This window comes from Alligator mississippiensis, chromosome 1 (genome assembly GCF_030867095.1).
Source record: "Alligator mississippiensis isolate rAllMis1 chromosome 1, rAllMis1, whole genome shotgun sequence".
NCBI classification, from domain to species: domain Eukaryota; kingdom Metazoa; phylum Chordata; order Crocodylia; family Alligatoridae; genus Alligator; species Alligator mississippiensis.
Genome location: NC_081824.1, coordinates 347,862,697 through 347,882,882, shown reverse-complemented (window position 1 = coordinate 347,882,882; position 20,186 = coordinate 347,862,697). Strand labels below are relative to the sequence as shown.

The 20,186-nt window shown below is 39.9% G+C and overlaps 1 protein-coding gene across 4 annotated transcripts in view; it reads right to left on the bottom strand.

Moving 5' to 3' along the window:
- NCK2 (NCK adaptor protein 2) overlaps positions 1 to 20,186 on the bottom strand; it is a 125,371-nt gene that overhangs the window by 80,481 nt on the left and 24,704 nt on the right. For 2 of the 4 annotated variants that reach the window (XM_014600474.3, XM_014600473.3), the window contains one exon: positions 1,461 to 1,524. The exons of the other annotated variants lie outside the window; for them this stretch is intronic. The gene's annotated coding sequence lies outside the window, so the exon portion shown is untranslated. The remainder of the gene's footprint in view (positions 1 to 1,460; positions 1,525 to 20,186) is intronic. 4 annotated transcript variants of the gene reach the window in all.

Below are 20,186 nucleotides of genomic sequence, written 5' to 3'. Positions count from 1 at the left end.
CAGGGCAGAGCAGGGCCAGGTGGGGAAAGCTGCTTGCTGCTGCAAGCCCTTCATCACTCTGGCAAAGCATCCCCTGCCCACCTGGCAACAGTGGAGGCAGCAGCGCAAGGTTGTGAGCCTCACTGCTGTCAGGGCAGGCAGAGGGTGAAATCACCAGGGCAGCATGGAGCTTGTAGAAGCAAGGAGCTTCCCCACCTGGCCCCACTCTGCCCGGCTGCACAGGGTCCCACCCACTGGGCTGCAGAGGCATCAGGGGAAGGCATCAGGGTGGGGAGCCTGAGGCCACAGTGGATTGCCCGCACTCACCCCGCACACACATCTGGGGTACACTGGTCCTAACCCCCAGGACTGCTCCCCCCTCTGACCCCTCAGGAGTGCATGTGGTGGTGGGGAGCTGCCGCCCCTACCCAAGCTTGCAACAGCAGCCTGTACCTGCCCCGCCATGGCCTCCACTCTAGCCGTGCTGCCCGTGGTGGAAGGGAATCCAGGATCCACACTCTGCTATGCTGCAGCAGCTGCTGCCTCCCAAAAGGTGGCACCCGGGGTTCAGGCACTGCTACAGGGAAGGAGACTGCAAACCCAGGTCCCCCTGGCCCTGTAGCCCTGGCAGCTGAGGCCCCTCCAGCAGGGCCATGAGCTGAGGGACACCAGCAGGGCCAGGTGATTATGGCACTGGTAGGCTTCCAAGGTGCTTTAAAATTGTAAATATCAATAAAACATTGTGTTCAGTTGATCCACAGATATAGATAGTGGTGTTTTGTTTTAATCGTGGATTTGGGGGGTTTTAATCAGAGAATTTACGATTTTTTTTAATACGAGAAAACCATTACAAATAAATCACAGCTCTCCCATGGGGGCAGTCTGCAGTGACTATGTGTAAATGGTAGGGTGTGTGAATTAACACAATAGGAGTTAGCAAGATTCTTTTGTATACCGACCAAACAACCAAATTAACAACCAAATTAATTTCTTCAAACTGTCCCAAAAATACACTCGAAAAAGTATTACCTACACTTTTTCCACCTTGTGAAAAAAAGGCATCCATGTGATATACAACACTGATTTAGGTAGAATACTGCTTGTTTTCCTATTTTTTTAGGAAGACAAATTTTTAAAAAAATCAATGCTGAACACTGTTAAAAACAGCTGATTTTATTTTCCCTCTAAGCACTGTAAAAAAAATCCTAACTCAGAACAACAGGGAATACTGGTTAAAAGCCAACAACAATGACAACAATAACAATATCAACATCCAATTCTTTAAATCTGATCTTGTCTATTTAGAAAATGAGAACTAAAATTTATTTGGCTCAAATCAGGGGAGGAAAAAGCTTGGTACCTAACATTCATTGTAGCAGTTTAAAAATAATTAAAAGCACTGCAATACCCAAAGCAGGCAAAGAAACAAAACACTCTTCCAATAAATGCCCTATCAAACTTTAGTTATAAAAATCACTTGCCTCTGGCACAGATCCAGGCAGTAGGAGGCAAAACTCTCAGCAAAGGTAGGTTCACAGGAAGTATCTGAAATAGCAAAGGTACATATATATTTCAATTTTACCACTAAATTTAGCAAAGGATCTTTATCTAGGCAAGCTCATAAGAGAAGCTTACTATGTGGCAAAAATTAAGTCAATCTACTATTAGTTAGCCTTGGTAATGGCAAACAGTAGCAAGTACAAATTGTTACATTCACCAAGAAGAGATGCATTTAGGAGAGAGATTGAGATAACTTCTTTGCCATCTAAATCATAAAAGTAACATGCTGTTACAGGCAATCTGTTGCAAAAATACAACACAATAAAAAAGATGACCAGATTTGACAAAAGGATTTGACAAAAGGACAATTACTGCATTTTCATGTTTATAATAGTATGCATCTACTTTCCACATTTAGACTGCTATATAATAAGCAGTGTTGATTATACCTGAATAAATAACTTAAAGCAATATTTTAGAAAGGACTGTAATTTTAGAAAGGAATGTACCATATTTAATTACATTCTTGACCTCACAGATGCCTGACAGTTGACTCAATGCAGATATATTAGTTTCATCACTTACAAATGCTAAAACAAATCCAAAGAAATATCTAGACCACTTTATTATCGAACAAAAAGGAACAGAGGGGGAAGAGGAGGTGAAGGAGAAAGGGGGAGGCAAAAGGGGAAGGGGAAAGGGAGAAATGTTTCAGGAGCTTTTTGTGATATAATTGTTAGTCATGAAAATTAAGGTGAAACTGACTGTATCTAACAGTACTATCTTGCAGCAAAGTTAATTTACTGCACTGAAATACCAGCGCACAATAACACTTTATTGGGGAGCTAATTAGTCAACTCCACAGCAAAGCACACATGTAAGATGCATTCACTTTTGCTTATCCTGATGCTGTCCATCATCTGTATTTGCAATGCGTTTTTCTAAACTGCCTCAAATTATTCACTCATGCTCATGAAGAATTCAATTACAATAGGTATATCAGCTCATTTAATAATTCACTGCATTACCAGGAAGGAAACGCAGGTTATCTGTTTCCACACTGACATAAGTAGCTTAAATAGGTAGGTTCAACAGCAAGATTGGGAGTTCTTTCCTTTAACTTAACAGTTCTCAACCTTTTTAGACTTGAGGTACCCTTGCAAAATGCCAGCACCTAGGTTTCGTTTGTTTTTTTCTGACTACAGGAAAATACCAGGACAATTCTCCTGTTACAAAAAATTCAGAAAGACCACAACAGGTCAAAATAGTTTTGACACTTGGATTCCTTGCTGAAATCTCTAGGTTTATTAGCATGTGAATCCTATTTGCGCACTTAAGAGTGCTAACATTGTGTGGTGCCCTTAAAAGACACCCTGGTTGAGAATCAGTGTACTAGTTGGTTGACAGAACTGCGAAGTGATATTCTGAGATGTCAAACAAATAAATGATTTTAAATGATAAAGTTATCCTTTATCAACTCATTCTTGTTTACCTTCTACCCCTTCTGTCCAAACTGTGCCATTGTCTTAGAAAATAGTGCAGCTAGTGAAAGATTATGCAAGAGAAGATGCTCTGTAGCCCAGAGATTACAGAATTTATACAGAAGAGAAGGGTTTTGGGTACCTGTTCCTGATCCCAGAATTGTCTTTGCTTATAAATTTTGCATTTAAAAGTTGTCAGCTATCTCCAAACTACAGCTCCATGGACTGGAAGCTAGGACTTTCCACCTCCCAAGTCAGTAGCCTCATCATTAAGCTACAACACCATGCTCTTTCATGCTATTTATTAGTTTTAAAAAGTGTTATTACAAAGAACATTATAGAAAAGAATTAGAAATAGCTGGTCAACAGACTGGTCAAATATCATCAAATAGTAGTCATATTTTTTAAACATTGTTATTAGAGAAATGAAATGAGAGACTTCAAACCTCCAGCAGGATAGATTCTTACGCTAACTACAAAAAAACTAAAAAATTCTCAAAGTTACCATGTTTATTTAAATCCAAGACACGCCCCTAAACCCAATCAGCACAGGGAGAAAAAGCACCATCTTGGATCTGAGTACTGACTAGGATAGGCAGGAGTTCAACTCTGGCATTGGCCCCAAGCTCTGGATAGAAGTCAGAGATTAGCTGTTGCCTGCACTGGGCTGGAATGGCTCATTTGGTGGTGCAAGGGGCTCACAGGCAGGGGAGATCACAGGGTGTTGGTTGGAAAGGGGGAAATGGGGAAGAACCTTATGGGTTGCTTGGATAGAGCATGGGGGAGACTGCACAGCCTCCCCCACCCACAGTCGCTCCCTTCCTCTTTACCTTCTGCTTCCACTCTAGTCCCTCTAGGCCTAACTCAACCCAGCCAGAAATTGCCATCACTTTTCCCCAGCTGGGCTGAGCTTGCATCAGGTAAGTCAGATGCCTCTTCTACTGACTGGCCTGTAGCCAGAGCAAAGCTACAGCAAAAGGTAAGCAGTAGATGAGGTGAGGGAGGGAATAAGGGTCAGGCACAGGATGCAGGGAGGAGAGGGGTAGGGAGCAAGAAGCAGGGAGGGCTACAAGGGATAGAGGGGGCAAGGGACAGAAGTCTGGTCCCCTGCCCTATGCTCCTGACTTCTCTGCCACAGCAGTGGGGGGACAAATTTAAGACAACATTCCATAAATTAGATTCTATACATGGAAAATTATAACATATTTACAATTTTACATCTTAAATGTGAAGTCACTTGGATTCACATAAATACAGCAGCTTATTGTGAAACAAATCAAATTTTAAAATAAATTGTAATGAATTCTTAAATCCATCAATTTTAGGTAACTATAAATCTGAATGATATTCAAGACTGAACGGTTCTTCTTGTCCTTGGCTTTTATCCCAAAATCCCAGGGTCAGCCCAAACAGTTACAAAATTAAAGAAATTAAAAACAAGAAGGCACACAGCAACTATACAAGATAGTCAGTTTTTAAAATACAGGTATTCTAAGTAGGTCACAGGCCAACTCTTAAGCATTTTGTTGTTTGCATTTGGAGATCCCTGCAATCACAGCAGATAGCCAGTGATTGACTTCTGCAGGACTGAGGGACAAGGCATGCAGTCTTCCTGCCCTTGCTAACAGGTGACACTATGGTATAATAAAAAAGTTGGGCACAACCCACATGAGGGTATTCTTGATGTCACAGAATATTAGAAAGATAATGACTACAGTCAAAGACTAGCTGGGTCAAATGACGCCATTTGACTGGTCAACAGACACCATTTGACTGGTCAACTGACCAGATTCCCAACCCTAAAAGGAATAAATACTACAAAAGTGGTGCCCTGGGTTCAAGTGGAGAGCTGGAGATGGCCCAATTCTAGACCTGCTTCTAACCTGGGATTATAGCACTCTCCTGGAAAACGTAAGGTTTAAGTTCTCTAGGGAAGGCATAGAAACCAGGGCTTTCCATTTCCTTAGTAAGTGCTCTGTCCACAAGGCCATTACAGAAAATACAGGGACTGACACTAGGTCTTCTACGCTCTGGCTTAATTCACAGTGTACTACACTGTGCTTAGTGTATATTAGAGCATATCTACTAAGGGAATTAGGCTCAGCAACACCCAGTTTATGAATCCTAATCTGGTTTAGGCATCACACTGCTAAACTCAACTAAGACACTGTATTTAATAACACAATTTAGTTACCTAAGAAATTTCACTAGCAAGTTAAGTGCCTACAGTCAGTCAGAGGTCTAAAGAGTTGGGTGAGGTTTGCCCTCTTGTACTTAGTTTACAAGATGAACTTTAGGAATTTTAGTGCTTTTTCTGATCTGACTGCAATTCCCAGATCTAAGCCAGTGATTCTAAACCAGAGAGCCACAAGTTCTTTTGAAGAGTGCCTGGAGATGTGGAGAGAGAACTGCAGGTTCAAATTCATCCCTGCCTGGCTCCTTCACCCTCTGTAAGAAGGTAAATACTGTAAGATTAAATGTTTAAAGTTATACATATATATTTCTGCATCTTGTGATGACACAGGAAAATACATCTTGCAAAAATATAGCAAAAAACAAGTAAGTAACGGCTCAAAAAGTGTTACTATCCCTGCTAAAACCCAGGTTCCCTATTTAATCACCACCTCTAAGCTGCCCCAATTCTCAAGCATCTCCTGTTTAATCTTTCTGATGTGAAGTAGCCAAAATAATCTCTTTGCCCCACATTAGTATAAAGGAACAATAACTTACCCATAAACCTATATTCCACAGTACAGGAAATGTCACTCAAAGGATAATTAATTCAAGGGACTCTGATAACTACGGTCAATGTCAACAGTTGACATATTACCAATCACCTTCTAGGCAGCAACTGAAAAGCATCACTTTACCAAAAACATTTTCTGTAGTGATGATCATGTTGACAGTTTGTCAGTTCATTACTATATCAGTTTACTATTTCTTGTATTAAACATTATCTTCTTTTGCAACACACTAAAATGAACTATACCAAATGCCTCTACCTAGTCTGGTGTTCTTAAAACCTTCAAGATGACTGAAACATTAGCCATACATTTCAAATTATTTAACTATTTTAGCATCTAATATCTAGACACAATAGTTATTCACTCACTTATAACAAGCATAACCAACATCCCTAAAATTTATAGACAGACAAACAGTAGCCAGTCAGGAGGTTAAATGAAAGCCTGCAATTTGACTAGTGGAAAGAAAAAGGGCTGGGCATATTTTTACTTGTTTTCTTGTTTTTAATACAAAGTTTACTCAAGACACTAACATCTCCTACGTATTTCCTCTTCATATTGAAATGTAAGTTCTATGAAGTTAACTATACAATGTATCTTTACTGTCTCAGGCAAATGAGCATATGAGAGAGGAAGAAGGAATCTATTCACTGACTGCTGTCTTTAAAAGCTGACAGTCTTCTCCTTTAAATTACAAGCTTCAGGGAGCAAATTTACAATTTAAAAGATTTACATTCTTTATGTTTATTTTTTATATTAAGACAGAAAGATCATCAAAATATCTACACTGCATAACACTCTGAAGAAACAAGTTTGAAAATCTATGTTCTGTACATTCTACAAAATCTATTTAACTGCTTCCTTTTAAAAAATTCTATAGCAAATGCTGAAGTCCTGATTAAAAACTGAAAGAATCAAAGAACTCATAGTAAAAGCCTATTCTGCCTTTACATGTAGGTCCATCAGTATCTTAGAATCTATTCTTTTAGCACAGGACAAGGAAATGTATATGGAAGATAACACATCAATTATTGTTGGGAAATCAGACTCTGACTGTACTGCTTACCATTCACCAGTAAAGTTGAAACTAGCAATATTTCAAGTACATTTAAGAATCATTCCATTTCCTGAACAAGACATAATAAGCACTGGCACTGTATAAGCTTCTTCATAGACCGCTCCCCAACGTATATCAAATCCTGGTCTGCAACTCTCCTGCTACTCCTAGTTATAGAGTTTGCTTAAACAAGAAACAATTGCATAGTTGTTCTACAAATGACCACACTAAATAAGAGCCAAGTTGTGACGTGAAAAATTTTACCAGAAAACTTGTAGGCCACTCTGTCAAGCACTAGTGATATCAACCACTTTTTAACAAAATTAATGCAGTGCACTGTGACCATTAGCTTCTCAGCCTCCTCTTCTATACATTTAAAAAATTGCTATCCTTAAGTCAGGTAAGACGGTTCTTCCCTTGCATCCCTAGTAGTATGGCAAAAGGGGACAAGCTCCATCACTTGGGGCTTTTCAAATATGCTTTTTAAAAGTCTACCCACTTAAACTCATTTCCTTTGTAAAATAAGTGACAGAGACAGGGGAGTTACAGTCCTCCCTACGAACCCCCAAAATCAAGAAAAATGGCTAGAATTCCACTAGTGTAGGCTTCTGTAGCAAGGAAAACAGAAGAAACCTATTCCAGAATGTCAGGATTATTAGTAAAATAGATTCTGATAAAGGATCAATACACCAGATGACTTCACCATGGGTTTAGCGCATCAGAGTACTTTATTTAGCATTTACGGTGCCACATGAAGAAGCTTTTGGGATATATATATAGGCCTTTACTGATTCACTTTAAACACTTTTCTCCACCAAGAGATAGATTTCACAATATATGCTGTCAGATTGAAAATCCAGTTCTGGAATAAATAACCATGGCTATAACTGCTTGGTTAGATTAACAGAGAAGAGGAGATGATGAAAATAACTAAAATTATGACTATTTTTATTTTGCTGACAGATGAACTAAGTGACAGGTTTTGTTCTGTTAGATTTTGCCCACACATTTTATAGGGTTACTACACTGAATTTTCCATAAACCAGTCACATAAGGTCTTCAGTCCTCAACACACAGATAAAACCTTGCCAGCTTTCTTGAAAACAGTGTGACTTTTTTTTCTTTTTAATCCCTATAGTTGTTACATAGCTATAGTGTTAACAATGTAGGAAAAACTAAATTGCTGGCTTACACTGAAATTTTGCAAGTTGATGTTTACTAATAGTGATCTAATTCAAATTTGACTGGACTGAAGTGAACAGCAAAGCTCCAAGGTGGCCTTGGCTGGGGGTGCTTATGGTGAAGTAAGCAAAATTTAAAAACCATACAACTGAATAAACCTTTTCTTTCAGGTCAAAAAGCTGAAGACAAAGTCAAAGTTCTAGAGTTTCTAAAGCTACAAACAGATGTCAGCTTTGGACATCTGTGTCCTGGCACTGCTGATCTGCTTCACTGGCATCTACAGATGCTGCTTGGGCCACTGCCAGTCCTGAGGCTTCAAGGAACCAATCCTGAGGGATACCAGCCTGGGTGGGGCACTCATCTGCTTCACATGGGTCTAAAAAGGCTGCTCTTTCAATTACAGACCTAACCTAAAGAAGTTTTAGTCAAACAATTTATATATTTTTGAATTATTTCAGTATCCTAATCCCAAAACTAAATGACCAAGTTATCCCATGCAGGGGAGCCCTACAGCACATATCAAGCTGCCCTACTCAGGTGCTCATCCTAGAGGCTGCCCCAACTCGGGGTACAGAAATCCCCTGCAATGAGATTCCTGTGGCATACAATAAGAAAACAAACACCCTCCCATTTAAGGCATCACAAAACTGTGACTACCTTTGTTGCAGCAACTTTTTGGGGGTACTTGGAGCGCAACAAAGAACCAGAACATCTCTTTGCTCACAACTTGTGCCACCATAAACATTTTTATGGTGGCAAAGGGGAGACATATGCACCCTACAATTGATCACTGGGGACAGGAAGTCAGGACAGAGGGCCACTCTAATTTTTTATTTATTTATTTTTTTTTTTATTAGCGTCTCCCTGCACCCGAGGAAACAAAAGCCAGCAGAATATCCCTGTCTAGTTCCTTGCAAGCAAACCAAGCATCTATTTGTAGGAGACAGAAAAGACTGTAAAAGCTGAAGAGTTCAAACTCCATTTTATCTCACAATTAAAAAAGGGGGGGGGGGGGGGAAGCATGAGATGGATGATCAGCTACTCTTGAAGACTTGAAATCATCTGCCTTCTCCAAGTAAACCCTAATCTGGTATGCCATTACTCTAGGGTGTTTTTCTTCCCTATGTCACTGTGAAAACAAAAGTAAAAAAAAAAAAGGCATTAAATACTTGTCTTCTCTGCATCAACTGTGACTAGACTACACTCTGCATTTAGATAAGGGACCTATAGAATCTCTCATCTTCCTCTTACTTTTGACATACCTATGGATTCCCTTTTCATTGCTTTTTACATCCCTTGCCAACTACATTTCAAACTGTGCTTTGGCCTTCCTACTTTTCTCCCTGCATGCCTGTATAATACTCTTATACTTTTCCCTAGTACTCTGACCAAGTCTGCACTTTTGATAGGATTCCTTTCCTATAGTTTTAACTCCTGGAAGAGACTGCTGTCTAGCCAGGCTGGTCTCCTATTCTACTTCTCATTTTTCTTCCTCATGGGGATAGGCTCTTAAAAGGTTCTCCTTAAAGTATAGCCAGGTCTCCTAGTCTTTCTTCTTCAGACTTGTCTGCCAAGGAATCCTGCCCACCAGATCCCGGAGTTTGTTAAAGCTTGCTTTTCTGAAGTCCAGAATCCTTATTTTGGTGTTCTCCTTCCTTCTTCCTCTTAGCCTCTTGAACTCTATCATTTCATGGTCCATGTAACCCAAGCTACCTTTCACCATTACTTTCTCAACCAATTCCCTCCTGTTTGTGAGCAGTTAAGTCAAGAACAGCTTCCCCCCTTGCTGGTCTCTCTAACATACGATTCAAAAAAGTTCTCTCAATACATTCTAAGAACTTGCTAGACTGCTTGTGCACCGTGTTTCCCTCCCAGATAATTAAAGACCCCCAATGAGAACCAAGTCCTGTTATTTGAAAATTTCTATCACTTGTTTAAAGGAAGCCTTGCCCACAACCTCTTGGTTTGAGGCACGTAGCAAACACCCACTAAGACATCCTCCCCTGCTTTCCATTTGACTTTTACCCAGAGTCTTTCAAGAGGCTACCTTCCACTTCACACTGCACCTTTAAACACATGTGCATCTCCTCTAAACATAGGGCAACACCTCCTCCTTTTTCCCCTGGCCTTTCTAAACAAGATTATATCTTTTAGGAGAAGAAGTGTTAAGAGTTCAATGTGGTGATTAAGAAGGAAGAGTTATAAATAATTTAGAGATTATGGTTCAGTCTCTAGTTCAGGGGTCGGCAACCCTGGGCCCTTTTGTTGATAAAATGTGGTTTTATATTTTTTGCAACTTACCAGATACACATCTAGTAAGTAAAACGCAATGTTTTCGGCACTGCAGACTTGCCTTGCTTGTTCAGGAAGTACCTACCTGTAGTGTTGTCAGCAAGTACCTGAAACATGTGGCTTTGCAGGGATGGCAGAAAAATTTAGAGGGGGCCCTGACAGTGATTCCTAGCCTGATTTACCAATCTACTATAACAAACATATGTTCACCCCTGCACCCTACTCTTTATTAAAGGCATCTACAATGGAATCTTGTACTACTACTATATAAATTACCTTTTGTAAAAGATGACATGTCAGGTTTATGGCTTCTGTGATTTCTTGGCTGGATTTTAATTTGAGAGACAATTCTTGCAGTAAAAAGACACAGATCCCCATTGTTTTGGGTATACAAGTGATACAGGAACTTCATAAACATCCTCAGAACCGTAGATTGTCTGACGGATAGCACCTTGAACTAAGCTTGTCTTTACAAAGAGAACCTCTGGTCTTGCTGTCAAATAAATGAAAATAAGTAGCCACCGATATCAAAAGCCACGTGCCAGTTCTTAGGTCAGCATCCTGAACCTGCAGGCCATAATACCCTTTATTTATGCATTTCCAGTCCAAGATAAAGCAGAGAACCTCTACTACTTTCAAAAATATTTCAGAAGCTTGTGATCCCAGTAGCAATTTTTGCTGCAGGCACTGCTATCATCACCTCTCCTATGACCTGATATTCGAAGACTGTACAATTGATACTGTACTGACTGTACTTTTAATAAAAACGCTGTGACTGAACAATGTACTGACAGCTTAGATTCTAATTTTGTCACCATCAATTTTATCTCCTTGATTTTGCTTGCATACATTTGCCTCAGTGCAATTTGGTGAGATTTCATTTTGAGAATTATCATACTAGGTCAGTGGCAAAAACTAGAAAGAAATATTTCAGGCCCTGTAACAATACTCCAAAACACAAGATTTCCTATGGCAGCTGTCAAATTAATGACATCCCCAAAGCTATCTGAATACAGTGTCTGGGCACAAATCCAATTATGTCATTTCTGTCTGAATACCCCAAAAATAGAGTCCTGCCAGGGTTAGAAGTGGACATAATCGTAAAGTGCAGATTAGCTACATAAACAGTTTCAAAAGTGAAACCAAAACAGGGATACTAAAAGCTACTACATCTGCAACGCAGCCTTTTATCTGGAAGTAAAAGAGGGGAAAAACAACCCCCTCCCCCCCAAAAAAAACATTTTGGCAGATATCTAACAAATAGTCAAAATCAATTACCTTCTCCAAACTTGTTCTCCTATATAGTTATCATTAGATGCACTTCTCAAAATACAATATTTTTTTAAATAAGCCTTTAACTTATGCTCTGCACTACAGAGCTCTGCTTTCTTTAGTGTTCTATATTTACTATTTTATTCTATCAAGTAATAACTGAATTAGACAAGTTCAAACATTATAGTCCAACGTTTTTCAGAACAATCATATCACAATATTGTTAAGACAAAAATCACAAATTTAAAAAGGTGATCTAGTAAGGAGTACCAATGGAACAATTCTGATTATGGTAGATTAGGAATATACTATGTAGGAGCACGACACATACAATTGCTCTTGTTAATTACTTAAATCAGGAGTAGAAATTAATATAACTTATCTAAGAGAAAACACTAGTCTGCTCCATTTAAATTCACCAAGCATGTAGGGGCAGTCACAACAATATTTAACAAAAAGCCAACTGCCTGTCAAGAATGACAGAGGGGGCTGGCAGGGGATGAAGCACTGCGACCTACCACCCCGTGCTGCCGCCACCTCCCAGGAGATGGCCCCAGCTCCGAAAACCAAGAAAATAGAACCAGAGTCCTATTCCATTATTCCTAGATGACCTTGCCCCTCCGTCCCCCTCAACCAGCACCCTGTGCCGCCATCACTGCCTCCTGTCCGGAACGCTCTTGGAACACTCAGATTGGTTGTTTCAGGCTGTGCATGGGGGGGCGGCGGGCATGGGAACAGACTTGTGGAAGGGGAGCTCACACCCCCCCCACAAACCCCACACACACCCACATCCCTTAACACCTTCACCAACCCCCCCCCACACACACACACACACACAAGTACCTGCATATGTTTCTAAAGAAGGTTCAAATGGTGTTATATTTAGTTTGATTTGTAAAAATAAAATAAATGCAATTAATGTTGCACAAATTTGGATTTTTCTGCACACAATTCCCTGGGGTGTATTTAAGTCAGCAAAGCAACACCAGCTCTCCAAATAACAAAAGGGTTCTGCTGCTGCAGAGAAGCCACCAGAAAGCAAGTATAGTCTCACAGACAAACACACATTTCCTGCTGATTGCTACAGACCCTTTAACAGCTGGTGCCTGCCAGGTGCACTGTGCACCCTATGAACACAGCCACAGCAGCAGAACTGTGCTGAGCCACCAGAAGCCACACAGGTGGGGACACGCTCTAGCAGTCTCTCTGAGGCACCTGCTGCATACTGGCATAACCATAGACACTGGGCGAGACCAAATTTGAATCAGCGACAGATGAAAACTTCTTTACCTCACTTCCCTGAGGTTACAGCAGAGCTAAGACCATATTGGGAAATATTTTACTTTAAAAGCAGCTTGCAAAATTAAACTATGTTTTAAAAAGTGGTAAGCTTAAAAATTTTGAATGTTGAAAACATTCAAACATTTTGAAAAAAAAGTTTCAAAAACATTTGAGCTATGTGGGTTAAGCTAAAACACACATGTCTGAAAGCTTCAGATTTTTAAAAACACAACAATACTCTTGAGAATGTCATTTGTTCCAGTTGTTGACTGTTATGAAAGATTTCATTTTTGCATCTGCTCACTAGATATATGCACACAGGACAGCGTCATCATGAATCCTGTTTTGTGTGTCAAACGCATTGCAAATCCAATTACTACTCTATTAGGTCTCACTTACATCCCATATGGAATGATAATAATCTGAACAAAATGAGTCTCAACACATTTTTTATCCGTCTTTATAGCACACTATAGGCAAAAAATCATAAACTAATAAAGACTTCACTCCTCGCTGAAGTAATGCTGAATTCTGTTTGGCTTCCTAAAACTCATGACAGATGAAAGGATTCTGTTCTCTTCAAAACAACTGTTACTGTCTCATGTCAGCTTTCTTTAAAATGTTAAAATTTCTCCCCCTCGCATCATGTAAGCTCATACAGCAATGCCAAACAGGTTTCTTCATTTTGGAGAGTCTGCAAGTTCAGCATTTTTATCTCAAACATGTCACTGCTTCTGTCCGTCCTCAATGGGTAAGGATAACCTACTGCTTTGATACAAGACAGCTTCAAATGATGACTACTTTCTTCCTCTTTTAAATTTAGAGTATCAAATTTTCATTAGAAACACCACACAAATCTTAGTATTATTAAAATAGGGGGAAGTAATTTTCAGTACATTTTCAACTTAATTACATGAAAAAATACACTACTATCAAATTAGCAGGATTCCAAGTGATGCTGAACAGAACATATTGCTATGTTGCTAGAGTGAGTTTATTATATATCATAATACAGAAATGTACCGCCTCTACTTATTCATTTCCAAACTCATTCAGTAGTCTTCTAAAGTTCTTACCCTTCTTCATAAAGCCAGAAAGTGTTCAACAGAATCAGCAGCTGCTAAAGCTAACATTTACTCAGGTTGAAAAAGCTGCTATCTGGGGAGTAAGGAGCTCATTCACGAGTTGCATCCATGTGCCTGACCTGTCTAAATTATCCTTCTTGCAAGAGCTGGAAAGCACAATGGCACATGGACATCTGCACACTTTATACATGACTACCTGAATCTCAAAACAGTTAGGAGACATATGGGGGGGGATATGATAGAGATCCATATAATCATGAAGGGTATGGACAAAGTGAACAGAGAACTGTTTGTTCACCAAGTCCCAGAACACTAGAACTAGGGGGCACTCACACAAATTAGTAGGTGACAGGCTTAAAACTAACAAGTATTTTTTTTTTTTATGCAACATAGTTAATTTGTGGAATTCACTGGCACAGGAGGTGGTAGAGCAGGGGTGGGCAATTATTTCAGCAGGAGGACCACTTTTGGCGAGCTGTCGAGGGCTGCACACACAGAATCTTTTACAAAGTATCATTTTAGCAATTTATAGATGAAAATAAAGCACATACACTAAAAATCAAACATCTACTATATACCATATTTTAATTTTATTTAAAAAGATAATTAGTCTTGATTTGTTTTTCTGAGTAGCATATATAGAGGCAATTGCATAACAACTCAAAATAAAATCTTACTCTTGTATATTGTGTGAAGGGAGGTATGAGGGAATGGGCCAAGTGTGCACGTGTGTGGGGGGCGGCCTGCATGCTAAGTCCTGGGAGCTTGCCGGGAGCACAGGGTGTGCAGCAGCTCTTCTAGATGGTCCATGGCTGCCCTCATGGCACTCCGCATGGGACCAAGCCCTGCCCATGCCCACCAGCCCCAGCCAGCATACAGTTTCCTGGCAGGGTTGCTCCTGCTGCTGTTACTGCAGCCACAGGGGTACAGCTCAGCTCCACCAGCCTCCAGCAGTTCCTCCTCCTGTGGCCGCTGCTACACCACTACAGGTAGGGAGGAAGCTTCAGCCAAGCTGCTCCTGCTGCAGCACATGGGGCTCCAGCTCCAAGCCACGCTCCACCCACTTGGCTGCTTATCACACCAAGTGGGAAGAGTGAGTGGAAAGCGACTCGGAGCTGGAGCTGCCCCCCAGAGTGGCACAGCAGGGGCTGCAGAAAAAGGAGCTGCTGGAGGTGGGGGCAGCGCCCAATATGACCAAGTATGGCACTTGGTGTGTTCTTACCCATTTACTTTTAAACACAATTAAATGGCACTAGCCACATTGTATTCTATATTCAAGCAGTAATTTAAAAAACTGACTTTAAATAACTACATCAACCACCAGTTATAGTCTTAGTTTTCAAACAAAACATTTTAAGAAGTTTTGTCCCCCATGTACTCATTACCAGCTAAGTCAGGCAGCTATTTAAGTCGAGCAAATAGAACCAGGTACTTCCCAAAACCTTTAGATTTCAGTATTAAAGGTTTCAATCAGAACACTTAATTGGCTTATTTGTGAATTATCGGCCTCTACCTACCATTCACAGCTCATTACGATGTTACTCAGTCCACCTTTCCTCTAACTAGCAGTCTTGAAGTGGAAAGGCCCTAGTAATTTTCAAGGTTGCTAAGAATGCAGCAAGACTGAGATGGATTTAAGATTATCTATCCCACATACTGGGCCATTTTCAAGTGAACTTCAGCTCAGGAAAGCTTATGCTATATCGCACAGGCACGTGTAAGTGTGAGTGTGAGAGAGTGATGTAGCATAACTTTTCCTGAGCTGAAGCTCATTTCATCAGAAAACTGCCAGTATGTGAGATGGATGAATAATCTTAATAGTTCATCTCAATCCTGCTGGGTTGTTAGCAGCCTCAAAACTGACTAGCCTTTCAACTTCAATGTTATTTAGAGGAAAGGTGGCCTGAGTGTGTACACGTACACACACAAGTGGTTATAAACCAACACATATAAAATGATAATGCAACCAACCAACTAGTTATTACTATAGAATCACTTGTGACATTACAAAAATGAGTGGCTATCACTTTTAATTTTCAAAAGTGAGTGCCTATATTTGGTCTTGAAATAAGAATGACCTCATTTTCAGAGGTGTTGAACACTATGTTGAACACAATGCATTAGAACATCCAAGTAGTCAGCATTTTTGCTCTCTAGTTATTAAGAAAGTCAGCCAGAGAAGAAACCTACACAAGTGATAGCTGTGCAAGAAATGCGTTTTCAAGACCTGATTATGGCCCAAAATAAGAAAAACAGAGGCACAATGAATTATCAAAAGGATCAGTTCTACCTCTGTTTGGCATACCTTTAATTTTCATTCAATCACTGACAACAATTATAATGCAACATCCTGCAACAAAATATAGACTAAAATGCCAATGTCTAGTAAGTTTAAGTATGCAAACTACCATTTAAACTAAAATCTCTTATCCTCCTTAATCACCACATACACTAATGGTATTTTCTGAAATGTTACTCAATGTTCAGTATTTCAAAGCATCTGGCACAGAGTGATAGACTTATCTTCAGTAGTCAGGCAGTATTCATCCATATTAGATTTCTACTTGTCTCAATGATCCATTAAAATATTATCTTGATGATTAATTTTATGCCCCTGTGATCAACTATTAATATAATTTTATAAAAAGATAGATGGTGCTATATATGCACACACAGCAGAAAGCTAAAATCAGAAACTAAAATACACCTCTATTTTTCTGATGGATTTTACTTTTTCATGTATAAAGAGAAGGCTATACATTTTAAAGAAAAATCTTAAGCCCAGCAATATGAACTTCCATTCTGCAAAATAACCTACTCTCAGATACAAACATGCATGTACAGCCAGAAGGCTAAATTCCACAAATCCGATACAATGCAACTTTTTTCTGCTTGAAGGCAATGGGAAACACACAAGTTTGAGTACCTCACTGGAGGATCTCCCACTCACTGGAGGATCTCCCAAACTAAGGGACAAAAACCATTTCAAAACAGTTAGCTTTCAGGAAGGACATTGTAATTCTCAGAAGTACTCCCAAGAGTTTTATTGGTGGGAAGACTTTCTGTAAAGATGCTGAAAAAGCACAGATGTTGGCTACCGCCAAAACATAAGTTTTAAATATTCAAGTGAACATTATACATCACACTTTAAGATCAGTTGTGATTATTAGTTTATTGGGCCATATTCTGCCAAGTAAATAATTTCAGGGGTACTGGTTGTAAATAATTTGGCATGTATAATCAACAACATATACTGAAAGAAAAGTTAGATTAAATCCTGTACTTACTAGAATATGAGGTTCCCCCCCCCAGTCAACATAAGAAAAAAAGCCCCTTGTCTTATATTCACATACCAGCAAACCTCCTCATTAAATACATGGTCTGTCATTAAACTGCTGCTAAAAGCAGCATGTATTGTCATGGAAACCAACTATGAAGCTGACTGAACTTCACCCATGCTGAGCATACCCATAAAACACCTGGCCTGTATTGGACAAACACATTAATGGGAACCTACCACACAGCTAGGTGAATGTAGCCTATCTGAATAAGGCATGGTGCTCACTGTGCTCAGTCTCCCTCAGGTCCAACTCTTTTTCTAGTTATGGTGAACCACTACACCAAATACCTTTCAGCTTCCTCTTTACTCCCACAACTCAGTAGTGCCTTTCTTTTCCATTTCCAATTATTCCTGTTTCTTCACACACACACACACACACACACACACACACACACAGGTCTGTGGGGTCATGGCTTGAAACACTATCGACTCTGCTGGGGCCCAGCCCACTGAACTATGAGATAAGTCATGTACCTTCTGGCTTTGGACTGATATCCAAAAGTATATTGTTTGTACTATATATAAGTAGGCATAAAAGTGTTGCCCAAAAGTGTGTTTTACGGAGCACCTGTGCTGGAACTTGTTGTAAACTGCTAGAAGTTTAAGTGTATTGGTGTGAATACACTAGGTCTTTAGATATCCATATGATTTGAATATATGCAAATTATTATGATGTGTTTATTTCAAAGTCAGTGCTGTTTTGGTCCTTTGCATTTCAAACTAACAAGGGAAAAGGGGGAGAGGGAGGGGCGTGACAAACAACTACTGTGGTTCTGGTCCTGATCCAGACTCAGGGCCAGAGTCAAGAGTCAGACCTGCAGCAGTCTCCTGCCCCCTTTGCAGCTTCTGCCCTCCCCTTTGTCCCTTTTCCCCCCTTACTGTCACCCACGCTGTGTTCAGGGAGGGAACAGAGCCTGAGCAGGGTCTGGGGAAGGGGCAGGAAGGCTGCAGATAGGAGGGGAAAACCCTCACCCCCTGCAGTCACTATTTTCTCTGCTGTAGCAGTGGCAGGGGGACAAATTCAAGACAACTCTCTTATAACTGGATCCTAAACCTGGAAAATTATTGAAAAAATTATAAATTTTCCATATATAAATATAATTATTGGGTGGTCATCTTATACTCAGGATTGCCTTATATTTGAGTAAATACAGTAAGTATGACATAAAATATTTACCAAATACATGCAAGATTACAATAACTACTGAAACTACTATACCAAAGACAAAATCCCAACCAAATTGAAATCTATTGCAATTTTCCATAAACTTGAACAGGGAAAGATTTAATCATAAGACTTAAATATGAAACTTCTATTAGTAAGTGCCACTGGCTCCTACTTCATCAGCCTTCATTTTAAAAAATGCTTCAAACCCATGTAGTTATAATTAAAATTTTCCAGACCTGAACCAAGTGTAAACATAAGAAGACATACGAGTTCTGTTTTTGCTCCTCAGAGTATACAAGAGTAGAACCCAAACTACAAGCCTTGTGAGGATCACATGTGCAACTTCCTGGTGCCTAGCATGTGCTGAGGCCAATACTATCATATCTTCAGTGCTACCTTTGTCCATGCTGACTAGATTAAGTACCACTTTCATTCTGCTGACATTGTCTTATTTCACTGTCCCCGACCTCATTTTTCAAATAAGTTTACACAGCTGTTTTAGCCACCAAATTAAAAGATGTTTTGTAATTTAAAGTATAGTAAAGAGATCAATGTGATAATCTCAGACTGGTACCAGGAGTCCAAAAGGAAAGAGAAAAATAAGAGAGGAGATAGCAGTGAATAAAATGTAAGGGGAAGAAAACAGACACCAATAAAGAATGAATGAAAAAGTAGCTACAAACTGCAGTAGGAAGGAAAAAAATGGTTTTCAGAGAAAAAAAGTGCAACAAGCACAAGAAATGCAATGCATACTCAATATTGTTAATTAAAATGGAAGACTATATGTTCCATTACATTTAGTAAACAAAAGAAGCTTTTTATTCCTTTAAAAGGTGGAGAAACATTTTTACGTCCGTGTTAAGAGACTGAACTCACAGTTTGCATGCAGATGTGAAAAAAAAGCAGTGCTTTACTTTAAACTCATCATGCTCCCGCGCCAAGCCCAGTGCATGCCCAGAAGAGGCAATGCCTTAGCTGGACCTGGCTTCCTGTCTGTAAAGATTGGGCATTTTAGTGGGACTTTTGGGGCACTTTTTAGCTAAAGGTGAGTCAATCAGCTATTAGATAACGGGCCAAAAAGCCCCGCTTAAGTGCCCCATCTATAGAAACACTGCAGAGCTGGGCTGAACTAACGCACTGCTTCTTCCAAAAAGCACTTTGGGTTTTTTTGTTAGTGTCTGCAAGCAGCCAGACTGACCTAATAAATTCCACATGAACGTTTCAAGCTATGGACTGAACCATTCTATCTCCAGCAATTTTACACCAAGATCTGTCAGGCTTTGGAGCTGGGATCCCTCTTTTGAGCAGCTCTGGTGATGTCCCAGCCCCACTACAAGCAGCAGCTGCAGCTCTGGGCCTGGCTTAGAGCTGGTGCCATAATTTCCGCCTACCTCAGGCACCCAAATCCAAGACAAGGTTGTTTTCTCCCCATGCTGGGGAGTGGGGTGGGGAGGGAAAGCCTCATCTTTGGTTACTTAAATAAAAAAAAAAAAAAAAAAATCCTTCACCTAAAGGAGGGCAAAATTATTTCCGGAAAGATTTAAATCAGAAATCAGGTATTTTTGTAATTAGAGCCAGAAAGGAAAAGGCTTTTCTGTCTTGAAAAAGTGTTTGGGAATAAAAAAAAAAAAGAAAGTCTTGTTCTACATCCAGACAAAACAAAGATTTTTTGTGGGGAAAGAACTCTTGTGGGCACACCGCACCACTCCAGAATAGGTAACTGTACGGAGGTTAAAATAATCACCTAGAAGACTTGGACATCAGTCTTCCACATCCCAAGTAAATGTCCTTACCCAGTGAACCTC